Source organism: Eumetopias jubatus, unplaced genomic scaffold, assembly GCF_037043125.1.
Source record: "Eumetopias jubatus isolate StellerSeaLion01/CBP00866 unplaced genomic scaffold, mEumJub1_p1.0 scaffold_16, whole genome shotgun sequence".
Taxonomy (NCBI): domain Eukaryota; kingdom Metazoa; phylum Chordata; class Mammalia; order Carnivora; family Otariidae; genus Eumetopias; species Eumetopias jubatus.
The window spans coordinates 45,771,741-45,783,837 of record NW_028274822.1 but is presented as its reverse complement, the minus strand read 5'-3'; the positions used below and the strand labels follow the sequence as shown (position 1 = coordinate 45,783,837).

At 41.0% G+C, this 12,097-nt stretch overlaps 1 pseudogene; it reads left to right on the top strand.

The window, feature by feature from the left end:
* The first annotated feature begins 2,861 nt into the window (after nt 1–2,861).
* Nucleotides 2,862–6,872, top strand: LOC148162271 (ferritin light chain pseudogene; annotated as a pseudogene).
* Nucleotides 6,873–12,097: the final 5,225 nt, after the last annotated feature.

The window sequence follows — 12,097 nt, the reverse complement described above, 5'->3', positions numbered from 1 at the left end:
GAATAGAAAGGTGCAGAGCGGGAGACATCTAAGAGGACAGGAAAGTGTGGGATACTCCCACCCCATTGCCCTTGGTTCTGAACACTGATCTGTAAGAACTGCATGACTTCTCTTTTTCTGAAAAAACCAAATTGATTATTAAAACTGCACCACAGACTTTTTAAATTTTGTTCTGTTTTAATCATCACGGCTGTTGATCACCAATCAGTAAGCAAATTCTTGATGTTATCTGGGCATAACAATCAAAAGAATCTGAATAAATCAAGCTAATTTAATGGCTAATGTGAATACGCCAGATCTTCTATTCATGATTAATTCTGTTATTTGCCAGTTGATCCCAAAGTTGCAGTCTTTGGCAATGAATAGACAATGTGTAAGAAGACCTCAAAATTAGAACTTGCCCCTCAGTCCATGCAAACATGGTGTTATATAAGACCGCTGCCTCAACTTTTGCAACAGATGATCCAGCAACCACTCCCTTGAGAATCATCTGGAGTATTTATTTATGAAGTTACATCACTCAGTGTTCATCTTTCTTCTCCCACCGATATATCTTTCCTTTGGAAATGTGCAGAGAAAAAGCAAGCATAATATAATATACATGATAATAATGCAGCAGAACTAACTGTAAGCAAGGAAAGGGGTTTCATGTAGCACAAGAGATAGAAGGGCTTTACACTTGAACTCAGACATGCTCAAGTGATAACCTGCTCTAACTCTCCGTATTGCCCTGCCTGTAAAATGGGGCTAATTCAACTCACCTAGATAACTCACAGACATGACAGGAAGATTAATTATTCAGGGTTCACTGAGTGCTTTCAACATGAAAAGCACGATGTATGTCACAAACAGAGGGCTGTGACTTCAGGGGAGACAATAAATAGCAAGCACAGATGAACTTTTAAAAAAACAAAGGCCCTATTCTCATGTAAATACTCAGTAATAAAAGCTATGGAAAGAAAGCCACAAGAAATATAAAATATAAACAGAATATTTTCCATGAGGAGTCAGGAGATTTTATCAAGTTAATAAATTATTACAATAGAGTATATAAAATCAAACTCCTGCAGAATCAAACCAGAGAATATAATGCGTGGCTGCTGGGATTATCTGGTGGGAAAGATCTCATTGATTTTTGTAGAGCATTGGATCTGGGAGATTTTTAAATTAGGCAAGGATGATGACACAGTTTGGGTGGGAAAAGCTTAGAGGTTCCCAAGGAAGAATACAGCCTAAGAAGAAATCTCTGGAGGTAGTTATTTTTAACTTTTCAGACCGGCTTGACATGAATAAAATTCTGAAAACTGAATGCAAAGAGTAAACATTTTAAGAACTTTGTTATCATTTCTCATTGTTGTGACCCCAGCAAATAATTTAAAAGAACAGGCAAAGTTTATTTACAATTAAATAGGGATTTGAGGAAAATAAAATTGAGCTTGCTTTTTTATATTTACCAGTATATGAGGAAACAAAGTTGGGTGAATTTTCTCTTGGACTGTGACTCAACTAAGAAATCCTTGCACAAAATAAAGATCATAAGCATCAAATACAAAATGTATTAGAGGTAAGAGTGCCACTTAAAAATCAGTGGAAACATTATAGAAGAACTAAGAACATTTTTTTAAATTATATGCCACTTAGCTATTGCCAAAACAATGCTGCATAACAATCATTAAAAACCAGTGACATGCAACAAAAGCACTCATTCTAATGTTTCTTTGAATCATTTGGTGTGGTTCTGCTTCACACACGACACTGGATCTGCTCCTCATGTCTCTCATCCTCCTTGAACCAGTCAGCTAGCCAGGGCATGCTCACCTCATGCTTCTAGACCCACAATTAAAACTTCCTTCCGTAAGCCAATGCAAGGAATACTGACAAGCTCAAAGTCAAGGAGCAGGGAGGTACACTCCATCCAGGTCATGAGGATCCAGCAAGGATGTGAATGCAAGGAAGGGTGAAGAGTAAGCCCAAGAATTCCAAACGCATTTTGTTCCAAAATTACATATCAAAAAAACAAAAACAAAAAACACTAAACCTCTGGAAAAATGGTCCAGAGATAGAGATCAAGATGTACCTGCGATACAGAAACAGAAGCTTTTAACAAAACCTTTGTTATAACAATGACGTTTTTAATTTCCTTTCCATGTGTATATTTTCATAGTATGCATATACATATTATGCATATGAAAATCCTAATGGCTGACAATCTATTCTCTTCTTACTGATAAAATGATCTAAGAAATTTTTCTTTTTAAAGAATTTTTAAATGGCCCTATAATATGGAGAGCTTAGCTCCTTTGAAAGGCATTCCCCACACTGAAAGGTTTTGATTCATTTCTGCATATCACAAGTAAACTCTCAAAAGGCTTTCTACCAAGTGACCATCTCCAACCACAGAGGTGAATTCCATCTCCATGAATTTGGGTAGAGTTTCAAACTAATGAAGAGTGACGGCAGCAGCCCCAGGATTTCCATACCACCTTCATCATCTCAAGAAAATGTGTAACGGAACCTCAGGAAAGTTAACTACTAAACATACTTCGAACTCAACCACCCAGAGAATATTTTCCATCTGCAATATCAACTGTCCTGGTGTAAGTTTCTTTTTTACCACCATGATTATTAAAAATAACTTCTTAAAACATAACTTTAACCGACAGTGCACCTGGCGATCCCGCGGTTCTCTTATTTCAACAAGTGTTTGGACAGAATAGACACAGGAATGCCCTTTCTACCAGCCTCCAACCACCTTCCAACCTTTTTCCCAGTCGCAACCTTCAGAACCATCTCCTCTGCCACCCTCTGCCGCTGGGACCAGCCAACACCCTACTTGGGGCTTAGCTCATTACCGATCAACCATGAGCCCCCAGGTCCGTCAGAATTATCCCACCGAGGTAGAGGCCGCGGGCAACCGCCTGCTCAACGTGCATCTGCGGACCTCCTACACCTACCTCCCTCTGGGCTTCTACTTCGAGCCGGACGACGTGGCTCCGGAGGCCCTGGGCCATTCCGCCAGTTGGCTGAGAAGCGCGAGGGCGCCCGAGTGTCTCTTGAATGCAAAACCAGCAGGTCGGCCGCGCCCTCTTCCAAAGGTGTAAAAGCTGTCCCAAGATGAGTGGGTAAAATACTGGATGCCGTGCAAGCCGCCCTGGTTCTGGACAAGAATCTGAACCAGGCGCGTCTGGATCTGCGCGCCCTGGGGGCTGCCTGCGCGCACCCCGCGCTCTGGGACTTCCCGGAGAGCCACTTCCTGGATGAGCAGGTGAAACTTACCGAGGAGATCGACCACCTGACTCACTTCCGCAGGCTGGCACGTCTAGGAGCCCCGCGGCCTTTGAAGGCCCTTCTGCCATCCCCCTGGTGCCCAGGCTTGTGCCTGAGACTCTCCCTGCAGCCACTAGGCAGCTTTTCAACCACCCTGGAAACAAAGCTTTTTGCAGCAAAAATAAAAAAAAATGTGTGTGTGTGTATACAAATATATATACATATATACCTATACATATATATTTATATTTTACATATATGCAAAACTTTAACCAGATAGAAATATTGATAATGTTCTGTGTTGGTAAAGAATTAAACAGTATTGGGACGCCTGGGTGGCTCAATCGGTTAAGCGGCTGCCTCCGGCTCAGGTCATTATCCCAGAATCCTGGGATCGAGCCCCATGTCCGGCTCCCCAGCTCAGTGGGAAGTCTGCTTCTCCCTCTCCCTCTGCTTGCTGCTCCTCCTGCTTGTGCTCTCTCTCTCTAATTAATTAATTAATTAATTAATTAAAAAAGAAGCAGTATTTACACTGTTTACTGCGGAGTAAATTCAGGCAAATTTCTCGAAGGCAGTCTGGCCATGTATATCAGAGAGTTAACTGGTATGTGAGACTATCATACCCTTTGACCCAATAATCCCTCTTCTAGGAATTTATCTAAAGTAATTAAGTACAAAAAGAAGTGCACATAAGATGTTCATTGTTCTATTATTTATAATAAAAAAGTAGAATCTATTTAGATTCTCATTAATGGAAAATTTGTTCAATACCATGGAATATTAGGTGGCTATGAAAAAAAGCTACACTGATCATGTAAACACACACAAGATATATTATTGACTGAAAAGTATTAGGTTAAAGATCAGAATATTGTGTATAATATATATATAAAATATATATTTATACTTATATATAATGGAAATACCACATGTGCTTATGTAAGAAAAGCTATATACTAAACTGTTAACAATGATTATCTCTGGGGAGAAAGGGCTTTTTGGTAGAATGAGGGGATGGTTACTTTTGTTTTCCTTCTTACCCTCCTACAATTTTCGATTTATAAAGAACATGTATTACTTTCATTTTTTCAACAAAGAATACCTTTTCAACTATTTTCTGTCTTCAAAAATCCTTTTCAACTGTTTTCACTTTGTCCTCCATACCACCTGTACACAATAAAACCCCACCAAAATCTCACATATGCAGAAACCAAAATATTTATTAATATGTATTATTATAAAGTTAATGAAAGTTTGGGGGAGCCTATGGAGCTAGCTACCAGTAGTCCTGGGGCAGGTGCTGGATCCGAACGAACATGGTTTGGCTGAGGTCTGGTTTGTCTATCAGTTGCAATGTCTACTCTGATTTAAATATCAATAGGGACAACTCTGGGCTCATAACTGGCTGAGATTTCAAAGGCAGTGCCAACAACCCAGTTATCTCCTTGTTAATTGGTACCCATTTCACAACCGTGGAAGTAAGTCTAAGAGACTACTGAGATGTGGCAACACACTTTGCCTCCCTGCTTCCAAAGATGGGCTTACATGCTACTCTCTTCACCAGGCCTCGATCCAATCCACAGCCACCGTCTTAGCTAAGTTTCTTAGTATAAGAAACTTAGCCTGCCCCTATTTGAGAATGGGGCTGAGTGAGAACAAGAGCCATAGCCAACCACTCTATCTGATTTTACTTACTGTGGGTGCCTTGTTGCAAGGCACCTCATACGCTTTACCATATATACTTTTAAATCATCAGTCTCTACCAGATTGCTTTCATGCATTTTTTCCATGCTTTCTCTATACCATTCCCTTCCACATTCCCCCAGGGAGATTTTTTTCCCCCACTGGCCCTTCAAGAGGCAGTTCAAATGCAGTCCCGTTTATGTGAAGCCATAGAAATTCCTGTCCTCAACTCAGAAAATGCTTCACTCTCTTCTCTGATCTTACCCACTACTTTGTACTTCTGTCGATGCACTGTGAACACAGGCTTGCCCTGTAATTTGTTGTGTACATCTCTGCCTTCCCAAAAGGTAGTACGAGCTTTCAAAAACTCTCTCACCATCATCCTCATGCTTTACTTACGCTTTTCTGCCTGCACTATACTTACCCAGCAAAATGTCAACACTGGGTTAAGCCAACCCCCTGCCTTTTGCACCCCTACACCGAGACTGCTGAAGAATATAAGTAACATTGCAAAGTGCTGTCGCTACTCCGTGTCTCCAACAGTAACTGGACCCTGAGTACTGCCCAGGGCAGCCCCTCCCCCATGGCTTACACATAGCAGTCCCTCAAAATCTTCCCACCCTACTCGAGCTGTCTGCGCCCACCAGATTCCTCCCCACCCTCAGCAGGTAATTTGGATTACTATTATAAAGAGAGAGACTACTCACCAGGAACTGCCTCAAACTCTTCTCCACTTCCATCTCTCCCCAATTTATGCCTATGTATGTAGCCATCGGATGCTATTGGTGCCCCACTCAGATCCCCTTTATAAAGTGGCAGGTGTTCTTGTCCCTCAGCCGTTCCGCAGGCTGTTTAAAATTCTTAGCTACTGCCTTCCCTGGAGAATTGCCCTCAGCCAGACAGAACCCCTATAGTCTGGAAGATTATGCCCCGCTCCTCTGACGAGCAGACCTCAACCAATGAATGATTGACACAGGAGGAAAAGGCCAGTCTGGGCCTCAAGGTGAGTAACCTGGGTGCAGTTTATGATGCTGCCCCTCCCTCTATGATCACAGATGATGTTAGTTTCCAGTCAAGATCACACTCTTGACTATCCTATCATACGTCTCCCATTCCTTCTCCTGAGAGCACCCCCCCACCCACACTCAACTTGAAAGAGAATCCCTGTCCCAGGCTCTGCTCCTAGAGAACCCAACCTAGGACACATCCTCATCCCTATCTCCTTTCCTCCTGGCAGTGTGGAAAAGGTGACTCTCTCCTGTCCAAGGCCAATGTGCTCTGGTCCCTGCCCTCTCCTTCCTTCTCACAGACTGTCCTGTCATCAGCTCCCTCTCTTTACTGGAGCTTCCAATTCTCCCCTCTTCATGGCCTCTTTCCCATATGAATATATTCAAGATCGTTCTTTCTTACAACTAAACAAAAAACTCCATCAACTATCTCCCTCTTATTTTCTTTCCAGTCTTTATAGATGACACATATTGAAAAAGCAACCTGTAACTACTATTTTCACTTTTTTTCCTCCTAGGGTATGTAATTCTCTAAGATACAGAGTATCAAAAGAGGAAAAGACATTGGAAGGAAAATGAATTCTGTTTCTGATACATTAAGTCTGAGATGCCTATCATATTAAATTTAAAATGTCTAATAGGCAATTGATATTGAGGGTTTCGAGAAGTGATGTGATGGTAAATATTTAACTGGCTCTCTGGCGGATGGGGGAATGCACGCATATATCTATACATAAGTTGTATATATTTTACTGATATGGAGGATGCGTAGTTCCTAATTTACAAATAATAATAAAGCATATAATACTCTTTAGTGTAAATATCTTTTCACCAATCAATTCTCACAAAACGTTTTTGTTGACTTTTGCAAACTCTTGTATCCACAGCCAACCTGTGATTGCAGCTGATGAATAAGGACACTTATGTCACAAATACGGTTATTTATGTTTACATTAGGAAGTGAGAGAAAGTGAAACGCTGAAAACATGGGACAGAACTTCTCTTGTGGCACCTGGATGGCTCCAGTCAGTTAAACGTCTGCCTTCGGCTCAGGTCATGATCTCAGTGCCCTAGGATCAAGCCCCGCATCGGGCTCCCTGCTCAGCGGGGAGTCTGCTTCTCCCTCTCCTGCTGCCCCTCCCCCTGGCTTGGGCTCTCTCTCTCCAAAAAATAAATAAAATCTTGAAAAAAAAAAAAGAACTTCTCTTGTTCACTAGTGATATGAGCACATTTTTTTGCTGAATTGGGTAATAGTTTTTGAATATTAGAAGAATATTTCTTCAATTTTTTGTGTTACTCACAATGTAACAGCTATAGACCAACACACTATTAAACTTAATCTCCATTATTAACATTTACTCAGTCACTTTAAGTCTAGACAATCAATAAAACAACAGACTAAGGCCTGATTTGTAGCATTTCCTGATTTCCATGGTGTCGACACTCCTGCTGTGGCAGTTTTCAAGTGACCAACATGACATCACTGAACGCAGAGTTGGAAGAGATGCACAGTTGCACACCGTTATATAAGATTTCCAAAAATACAATAGATATGCAAAATCTCAAGAGCATTGATAATAAAAGAGTAGCAAGATGGTTAAAAGTGAGTTTTAACTATCTATTACCTTTGTTTTCAATATACTTTTAATTGTAAATTTATATAATTTTAATAACGGCTGGCTTTGCAACCCACCAGCTCACATGATTCTGGAAAACTTAACGATTGGCTCTCGTGAGCCAGTACAGGCTGGCTACAACACACCACTAGTTTAAAATGAATCTGGCCCAGGAAAGAAAGTGCATATGTGGTAGTCAAACCAGGGATATGGATGGAATTCCCTCAGGGAAAAATATACTTAATAAAAAGGTAAGAGATGGTAGCGAGGACGAACCCCTGGGGGAAATCACCATTTAAGGGGCAATCAAAAGTGAGCATGGGAGAAGATGAGCAATAGCTGATAAAGTGGGAATGGAAGCAGCAGAGGGCATCAGCTGGTCAAGAAACAGGGAGTGGTTAACAAGAGGTGATCACAAGGAATGAAAATTATCCATTCATTTATGGGATCATTTGTTCATTCATTCAATATTTAATTTTTTTTTTGAGCACTCTCAAGTGCTTGGAAATCTAGTGTACTAAAGTGGACCTTTTAGCTTTACCTTAGGGTGAGGTCCAAAACACACTCCTAGCTCACCTACATAGGACTTTGCTAAGGAGGTAGCTAAGCCTTTTTTTCTCAACATCTACTGTAAGGGCATAAAAGATAAAAAGTTATGGTGACATGAAAATGGAAATTCATCTGAAGAGAGTTTCCAAAGGGCTGTGATACCAACATGCATAGTCACCTCACTTAAAGCCCAGGATGCCCTTCACAACTGCTTTGGAATATATCACCTGAGGTTCCTGGAGCTTGGGGAACATGACAGACCAGTGGCCAACACTCCAGAAGAAAGGGTACACCTGAAAGGTGAAGTGAACTGGTCTACAGGTATGGAGTAGGAGACTATGTTTGAGAAGTACTGCCTCTAACAGGAACCTCAGCCCAGCGAATTCCGAATATATCCCGACTAGGAGGGTTCTGCCAGAGCTAATCGGTCTCTGCAGAAAGGCTGGAGATGTGTGTTTGAAAGCAGAGATCATACCACCCACTTACTGTATCAACTTTTCTTCCCTTAGTTTCTGTGGCATAATTTCTCCTGCCTCTCCTACTTCTTGATCTCTCACATTGTCTCACTAATTCTCTTTATCTACCCGCTCCCCCCAAATGCTTTTATTTCCAGGAGTTCAGTCCTCCTTATATTACATGAACTCCTCAGGTCACCTCATCCACTCCACGGCTTCAACATCACCCCTGTGCTTTATGACTCGTGATTCCCTAGCACAAGCCTCACCCTGTCTCCTTGGTTCTGTACTTAGATTTGCAATCGCCTATAAGCAGCTGCAAGTTAGTTCAAACTTGAACCCTTCATCGTCCCTCTCAAATCTTTGTGCATGTTTGGGAGTTTCTTAAAAACTTAAGGATACATTTACCATAAAACCCAGAAATTTCACTCCTAGATATTTACCAAAAAGAAATGAAAATAAATGGACACACAGAGATGTGTAAACACATGCTTATAGCAACATTATCAATAAGAACCTAGAACTCAGAACAATGCAAATGCCCATCAACTGATGAATGAAAAAGCAAAATGTGGTATATCCGTACAATGGAATACTACTCAACAATAAAAAGAGGAAAAACTACTGATATGTACAAGGATGAATCTCAAAATCATCAGGTCAAGTGAAAAACTTTAGAAATAAAAGAGAGCATACTGTATGACTACAGCTGTATGACATTCTTAGAAAAGGCAAGATTATAGCAAGAGAAAGCCGAGCCGTGGTTGCTGGGTCAGGGGTAAGAACAGATATTATCTACAAATGGGTATGAGAAATGCTTTGGAAGTGTTCTAAAACTGGATTGTGGTGATGGCTCCCCAACTCTATGAATTTATTAAAGCTTGTTGAGCAGTATACCCTAGACTTCTCACTGGTAAATTATTTCACTGTAAAAAGAGAGAGAGAGAGAGGAGAGAGAGCAGGGTACTTAAATTGGGTGAATTTCATGGTATATGAAGTATACATCAATAAAACTATTTTAAAAAGAAGCTGCAGCTTAGTCTGCAATGTGCATAGTACAATCACTTAAAAAATAGCGCTCCTGGGTGGCTCAGTTGGTTAAGCGACTGCCTTCGGCTCAGGTCATGATCCTGGAGTCCCAGGATCGAGTCCCACATCGGGCTCCCTGCTCGGCGGGGAGTCTGCTTCTCCCTCTGACCCTCTTCCCTCTCGTGCTCTCTATCTCTCTCATTCTCTCTCTCAAATGGATAAATAAAATCTTTAAAAAAAAAAAAGTAGTATTTTTTACAGGCATACCTCAGAGATATTGCAGGTTCAATTCCAGACCACTGCAAAAAAGCAAGTCAAACAACATTTTTTTGGTTTCCCAGTGCCTATGAAAGTTATGTTCACACTATAATGTAGTCCATTAAGGGTGCAGTAGCAGTGTATCCAAAAAAACCCCACCATGTACATACCTTAATTTAAAAATACTGGTAAAAAATGCTAACCATCATCTGAGCTTTCAGCAAATTATAATCTTTGCTGGTGGAGGGTCTTGCCTCGATGCTGATGGCTGCTGACTGATCCAGGTGGTGGTGGTTGAAGGCTGGGGTGGACGTGGCAATTTCTTAAAATAAGACAATTAAGTTTGCCACATTGACTGACTCCTCCTTCCACAAACGATTCCTTTGTAGCATGCGATGTTATTTGATAGGATTTTACCCACAGAACTTCTTTCCAAACTGCAGTCAATCCTCTCAAACCCTGCCACTGCTTTCTCAACTAAGCTTATGAAATATTCTAAATCGTTAATTGTCATTTCAACAATCTTCACAGCATCTTCACCAGGAGCAGTTTCCATCTCAAGAAACCACTTTCCTTGCTCATCCATAAGAAGCAGCTCCTCATCTGTTCAAGTTTGATCATGAGCTTGCAGCAATTCAGTTACACGTTCAGGCTCCACTTCTAATTCTAGTTCTCTTGCTGTTTCCACCACATCTGCAGGGACTTCCTCCACTGAAGTCCGGAACCCCCTCCAAGTCATCCATGAGGACTGGAATTAACTTCTTCCAAACTCCTGGAAACGTTGATATTTTGACCTCTTCTCATGAATCACGAATGTTTTTAATGGCATCTAGAATAGTGAACCCTTTCCAGAAGGTTTCTCAATGGACTTGCCCAGATCCATCTGAGGCATCACTATCAATGGCTGCTAGAGCCTTATGAAATGTACTTCCTCAGTAAGAAGACTTGAACTACTCCTTGATCCGCTGGCTGCAGAACACATGCTGTGTTAGCAGGAATGAAAACAAGACTAATCTTGCTGTGGCGCCTGGGTGGCCCAGTTGGTTAAGCGTCCAACTCTTGATTTCAGATCAGGTCATGATCTCAGGGTTGTGAGATCGAGCCCCACAACAACTCCATGCTGAGTGTGCTTCTCTCCTTCTCCCTCTGCCCCTCCCCCTGCTCAGGCACGCACGTGCTCTCTCCCTCTCTCTCTAAAATAAATAAATAAATCTTAAAAAGACTACTCTCATTGTACATCTCCATCAGAGCTCTTGGGTGACCAGAGGCACTGTCAATGAGCAGTAATATTTTGAAAGGAATCTTTTTTCCTGAGCAATAGTGAACATAGTATGTGATTTGATTATATGAATTTGGAAAAAAATTAGACAAGGGGAATAGGAAGTACCCAGAGGGAAGAGATTGCTATTTTTTAAAATGGGTGGTCAGAGAAGACCATACTAATAAGGTGACATTGTCCAGAGACCTGGAGATATGAGTATGGAGTGAGCCATGTGGTTATCTGAGGGAAAAGCAAAAGCAAAGATCTTGAGACAGAAATGTCATTGGCATGTTCAAGAACAGCAGTGAAGTGAGTGTAACATCCTTAAATTAAAAGAGATTATAAACCTAAAACGGTTAAAGTGGTGGGGTTTAGGGCAAGGATATAACAATGAAACAAGATAAAGAGGCCAGAAAAAGACTCTAATATACAATAAAGGAAACAGCAAGAATAACAAAATTACATCATGCAAAGGGGGAAAAAAAAGAGGGAAGAACTCCAAAATGTTAATAATGGTTATTACTGGGCGCCTGGGTGGCTCAGATGGTTAAGCGTCTGCCTTCGGCTCAGGTCATGATCTCAGGGTCCTGGGATCGAGTCCCGCATCGGGCTTCCTGCTCAGCAGGGAGCCTGCTTCTCCCTCTGCCTCTCTCTCTCTCTGTCTCTCATGAATAAATAAATAAAATCTTTAAAAAAAAATAATGGTTATTACTAAACAGAATTATAAACAATTTTGTTTTTCTTCCTTATGAACTTTTCTGTATTTTCTAGTTGTTTTAAAATTAGCACATATTACTTTTAAAAATATCTTATTTTTTGCCCTCCAGCTCCCTGGCTGGTCCCAGGGCCCGGAGGGCTAAAAAATAAAATAAAATAAAATAAAATAATAAATAAAAAAATAAAAATATCTTATTTTTTAAGATTTTATTTCTTTATTTGACAGAGCACGAGAGCAGGAACACAAGCAGGGGG